At 34.5% G+C, this 6,348-nt stretch overlaps 1 pseudogene; it reads left to right on the forward strand.

Annotated features, from left to right (window-relative positions):
- The first annotated feature begins 1,356 nt into the window (after positions 1 to 1,356).
- Positions 1,357 to 2,310, forward strand: LOC118907743 (olfactory receptor 11L1-like; annotated as a pseudogene).
- Positions 2,311 to 6,348: the final 4,038 nt, after the last annotated feature.

Raw genomic sequence — 6,348 nt, forward strand, 5'->3', positions numbered from 1 at the left:
AAATCTGAAGCTTGACGTAGTGAGTCAAATAAAATGTCTCCTGATCATACTGATGTTACTTTAACCACCTATAATAATTTTTATGACATATATATCTTGAATAATTCTCTTCTGTACCAGCAGTACACTACATTGGACCATTAATACTGTGCCATAGAACATATACATATTTTTTAATAGAATTTTATGGTTCAAAATTCCCATAAAGTTTTGCTCACAGAAATACACAAACATATATGAACACAATTGTATCTACATTTCACTCAACATATTTTTTATTGTGCTATAGGAGTTATCAAGTCGGTATCTTTATGTCAGATAATTTTTTTAATATTAAAATTATATTTTACATATACAAGAAAGCTTTTATTATGAGCCCTAAGAATTTTTTTCTGCTATACTTTGCATTTATCATCTTGATACTTGGCACAAAAGCACATGTGTACCTAATTGTACCCATTGGAATACTTTTTTATTAAATACAAGATTTCTAATTACTTTTTATTGTGGTAACACAACAGAACAACATTTTGCAATATTATAACTTAAACTTAAATATTTGGAAAGTGGGTAGACCTCATGTTCTGTTCTTTCACAGTAACCAAGATATAGAAACCACCTCACTGTCTGTGAAAATTTATTTGTTTGACTATTTCTCCTAAACGTAGGAAAAGTGATGGATGCAATGATTCTAAAAACAAACAATCCAAAGATTAAGAATGTTAATATTTATAAACAAAATATTTTCCATATAGATTTTAAATACTACTCTATGCTACTGTTTTCTGGAGATAGTGTTTGCTCATGTCCCAATCTCCCACCAAACCATAATTGATGGAATAAATTAGGGATCTTGAAGATAAAATTGTAAAAAACATTCTGTGTTGATTAGCAAATGGTATGTCCTAGAATTTCCATTCTGTGAGGCAACAACCACTCCCATGATCTTCTGGCTTCGGAAATGAGGTGTCTGCATATTTCATCACCATCCTCTAGTCTCGAGAATGTAAATTCCTCAGTGATGGGACAATAACAGAAACATGTTTTTCTTATTGTTGTGGACTCACCATTAAAATCAACCTGTTGTGTTCAAAACCTGCCCTGCCATTTAAAGTGATGTAAGTGTAGGAAAGTCACTCACCCAGTTTCTTCATCTGAAGTTTTAGATTCTTTGAATATTTACTATGCAGATTTCTTCTCTAAATTGAGTGAACTAATCTGTGTGTAAATTTTAATTTTTACTGATACTACAAGTCTATTGTCATCATTAAATAAATGATAACAAATATATCCCATTCTTGCTCATCTATTATCCAGGCTTTGTTGGTTCCAGATCAGAAAGGATGAGCTACGGAGATGACAAACCAGACCACAGTGACTGAGTTCATTTTTCTTGGGTTTCCTGGTATTTTCTACCTGAGACTCACATTTTTTGTGATGTTTCTCACTGTGTATTTGCTGTCCCTCATGGCAAAAACCCTCATCATATTCACTGTTGTGATGGAGCCCACACTCCAGATGCCTATGTACATTTACTTAGGAAATCTGTCCTTCCTGGAGATCTGGTACACCACAGTCACAGTACCTAAACTGCTGGCCACCAGCCTGTCACGGGGTGTCACCATCTCTGTGTCTGGCTGTATAGCCCAGTACTACTTCTTTTTCTCCATGGGAGCTACGGACTGACTCCTCCTGGCAATGATGGCCTATGACTGGTACCTGGCCATCTGCAACCCTCTAAGATACTCACTGCTCATGAGTATTCCAGTGTGTCTGCAGTTCTCTGCTGGATCTTGGACTGGGGGATTCATTTCCCCTCTTCTGCCTTCCATACTTATCTCTCATCTGAACTTCTATGGCCCCCAGAAGATCAACCATTTCTTTTGTGGCTCAGACCCTATCTATAAACTCTCTTGCTCAGATACATTATTGGTGGAGGCCTTGAGCTACACATTTAGCTCTGTTGTGATTCTCAGTTCTTTTCTTCTCACCATGTCCTCCTATGGACATATTGTGGTCACACTAATCAGAATGTCTTCCCAGGAAGCTTGGAGAAAAGCTTCCTCAACCTGTGCCTCCCACCTCACTGTGGTCACCGTCTATTATGGCACCATCATCTTTGCCTATGTCTGTCCTCCGGCCAAGTACAACTTCACCATTGGTAAAGTGGTCTCCGTGTTCTACTGTGTGCTCACCCCGTTGGTAAATCCTCTCATATACACTCTGAGAAACAAAGATGTGAAGAAAGCCTTTAGAAGGTTTCTAGCACAAAAGAGATTGCTCATGCAGGGGATTTGGGAGACCAACTAAAATAAGCAATTTAGAATGGGATCCCATACTGCATTTGCAAACAGTAAGTATTGAAAAGTACATTAGGAAATTGATACCACTTATTACAGACACTTCTCTCACTTTTCATATTGATTTGTATCTTCTTGAAATAGTTATCCTATAACTAATGTATTTAAGAATGTTTTAGCTTAATGCCAAAGTTACAAGTTTCCAGTCCATAAACCATTCAGAATAGGAAAAAAGGCTGGTTTAGTGCCATATAATATTTCAGTTAAATGATCTAATAATATGTACCTTAACAGTAACTATGGGTCAAAAATTGTCCCTGTTAAAGGGAGAAATGTTTTAATTCCATCTGGTAAATGGATTAATATAAATTTGTCACTGTGTACATTACAAAACACATTATGATTCTGTATTATTCCAAGACATTGATGTAGATTTAATTATGAATATAAACATAAAAATTAAATTAGAAACTAGAAATTACTCTCTAATTACAATTTTTCTGAGTAATACAACTGAATTTGAAAATATTAGCAAATGTAACAAGATCAATAATTTGAGGGGGAGAAAATGGGAAAAGTTTGAACTGGACAGTACAAGAATTGGATATCTAACAAGGAAAAGCAAGTATCAACTCTCTTAGATTTTAATATAATAGTCAAAGACACTCATTTTACTATATAGTAACTCAATTCAGACTAATAGGCAGAAAAAGAATGGACAACTACTTTTCCATTATTGTGTAACACTCTCCCATGTGAATAAAGAAGTTCTATAATTTCAGTACAGTTAAGAATTTACAGGGATTGTAAAGGTGATGGAAGAAAAGGTATCATCAAAGCTTTTTAAGTATGAATTTTCCACTAGATTGCCTCACCAAGTCTCCCTATTCAAAGTATGGCCAGTGGATGAGTACAGTCAGAATAATCTAGGAGGTTTAGAGAATGAGAATTTACATAGTTACAAGATACCCAGTTGATTCGTTTGATATGCATATTAAATCATGAAAAGAAAACACTATTTTAATCACCCAACATTCTAAACAATTAAATTTTAAAGGAAAGAGAATATAAAGAAATCAGAGAACAGACTGATGGGTGTCATAGTGGAGGGGGATAGGGGAATGGATAAGATATGTGAAAGGGGAAAATTTAGTGAAAAAAATTTGGTATCTTCATCTGGCTGATGCTTACATGATAGTATATGCATATCAAAATTCATCAGGCTGTACACTAAAATTTGGGAAGTTTATTGCAATACCACAAAAAATTAATGAAAAAACAAAGAACTTGCTGCACATGCCAATGTTTAAATATGTCTGCTTAAATCTGAACTCTTATTTTCTGGTATAAAATAGAATTGCGTTTTTTTCTGAATGCCTAATTAGTTTTCATTTCTAAACCAGTATGCATGCATGGAAACTTGTCAAAATTACATTTACATGTAAATGTAAAACAAGTCATAATCAACAGTTTTTGCTAAATCTTTCATTTCTATCAGCATATGAAACATTATATATAGACTTTCACAACATGAGCAAAACATTCTGTATCAGTCCAGTTACTTCTGTATGCCATCGCACTGCAGGGGAGGGAAAAAAAGGCTTTCATCCTTTTTTGGTATTGTGCATGAGCCTAAGTATTAAGCAGTCACTAGACAGATTAACAGGAAAATGGCATGCTAGCTATATTTAATATTTTAATGTCCACATAGAAATTTTCTAAATGAATATGAAGACCCGGAGAAGAAAGTGGAATCAAAAGGTCATATGCATAAAAAAAATATTTTACTAATTCTTTTTTATTGAAGAATAAATGACATGCAATATTTTATTGGTTTCAATTACACAATATAGTGATTCAATAGCTCTACATAGCATTAAATGCTCACCCAACTAGTGAAGTTATTATGTCATCATGCTACAGTTACTGACTGCATTTTACATACTGCACTTTCATTTCCATGACTAATTTATAATTGAGATTTTGTGCCTCTTTACTCACTTCACCTATTTCACTGACCCACCCTGACCCCTTCCCCACAATAACCACCAGTCACCTCTGTGTCAATGAGACTACTGCTGTTTTGCTCATTTTTTTTAGATTCCACATATTAGTGAAATCATATGTAATTTGTCTTTCTCTGCCTTACTTATTTCACTTAGAAGGATACCTTCAAGTTCTTTCCATGTCCATGAAACTAGCAGGTATTCTCTCTGTTTTAAGGCTGAGTAATATTCCGCTGTGTTGATGGGCTGCATCATTATCCACTCATCTATTGATGGAAACTGATTGTTTCCACATCTTGGCTACAGCAGTTAATCTGGCAATAAACATAGGGGTGCATATATTTTTGAATCACAGGGTTTTGTTTTCTTCAGATAAATTCCTAGAAGTAAAAAATAAGGGGTCATAGAGTACTTTTATTTTTAGTGTATTGAGGAACCTCCATACAGCTTTCCATGGTATCTGCACAAATTTACATTCCCACGTAAAGTGCAGGAGGGTTTCCATTTATGCACATCCTTGCCAACACTTGCTATTTCTTGCCTTTTGGAGAGTGACTATTCTAACTGGTGTGAGGTGATAACTCATTGTGGATTTGATTGGCATAAACAGACATTGTCAAAGAAGAAATCCAGAAGGCTAACAGGCACATGAAAATATACTCCAATTCGATGACCATCAAAATTTTATGCTCTTTGAAAGGCAATGGTAGGAGGACGAAATGAGTAGCTAACAATTGTATAAAACAATTGCAAAACATGTAGTCAACAGAGTATATTAGAATAAATATCTAAACAATAATAAAGCAAAAATAAAAATTCAATTAAGACATAAAAAAAATACATGAAGAGCTATTTCACTGAAGATGTAAGCATCGCAATAAGCAATTGATAAAAACATTTATATTAATTACCCAATAAGGAAATGCAAATTAGAATCACAATGTGTTGATTTCAGGGCTTCTCATAGATAGTGCTATTGATATTTTGGTTGTATAATTCTTCCCTGTGGAGGGCATGTCCAGTACATTCTAGGATGTTTAGCACCATTCCATCCTCTACCTACTTAGATTCTAGTAGTCCTCCTCTCCCTTCAGTCATGAAAATGAAAAATCTCTTCTGACCTTGTGAAATGTACCCTGGGGATAAAATTATCCCCTAAAGCTATCATGGAGACGCACTGATGTAAATCCTACTACTGTGAATGACCAATGAGATAATCATACATGCCACAAGTAGGTATTAAGAAGAAGAGATATTCTGTCCCCAGAGAATTAATAACCCTCCATATGAAGTACTAAAGGAGGCATTTAAAACAACTTTAGTTTTCTGCTCATTAAGCTAAATGTATTGCTTACTGAAGAAGAGCTGCACTTGTAAGTCACAATCTCTGATCACAGCAGAGACCTGAATATATAGAGATTGCATGGCAGCCGCATATCCAAGATGGCAGGTTATAGAAGCAGAAACTTTTAAAGGATCAGTTGACCCTTAGTGATGAAAATATATTTTCATGGACTGCTTATTGGCTGTGTTTGGTCAATCAGCATATTGCATATGCAGTCTGATTTTATAGTGGCCCCAAAGTTACTTGCACTTTTTAAAATTCAAATAGTTTTAATGAATGGCATTAGTAAACGGTTTATTAGTTTACCCAATATACAAAAATGTTACAAAATTTCCATCTGTGATCACTTTAATGTCTAAACTGTATATAAACCCCATTCTTATTTTGAATTCAAATAATTATCATTTCTTCTCTATTTTTGATGTCGACCATTTTATGAAATGCCTATTGTACTAAAATAATCAAATGTGAAGAAAATTAAACTACAACATGATTTCACTTAAACATCTATCAGACTGGTGAAAATAAAAATAATGTCAACCACAAATACTGGCAATGCTTCAGAGTTACCGAGTAACTCACATGTTGCTGATGTGAAAATAAAATGAGACAGTCAACCTGGAGAGTAGTTTGTCATGTCCCTTAAAATAAACAAGCAACTATCACACAATCCAGGAATTTCACCTGGGACATTTAC

Source organism: Manis pentadactyla, chromosome 13 (assembly GCF_030020395.1).
Source record: "Manis pentadactyla isolate mManPen7 chromosome 13, mManPen7.hap1, whole genome shotgun sequence".
Lineage (NCBI taxonomy): Eukaryota > Metazoa > Chordata > Mammalia > Pholidota > Manidae > Manis > Manis pentadactyla.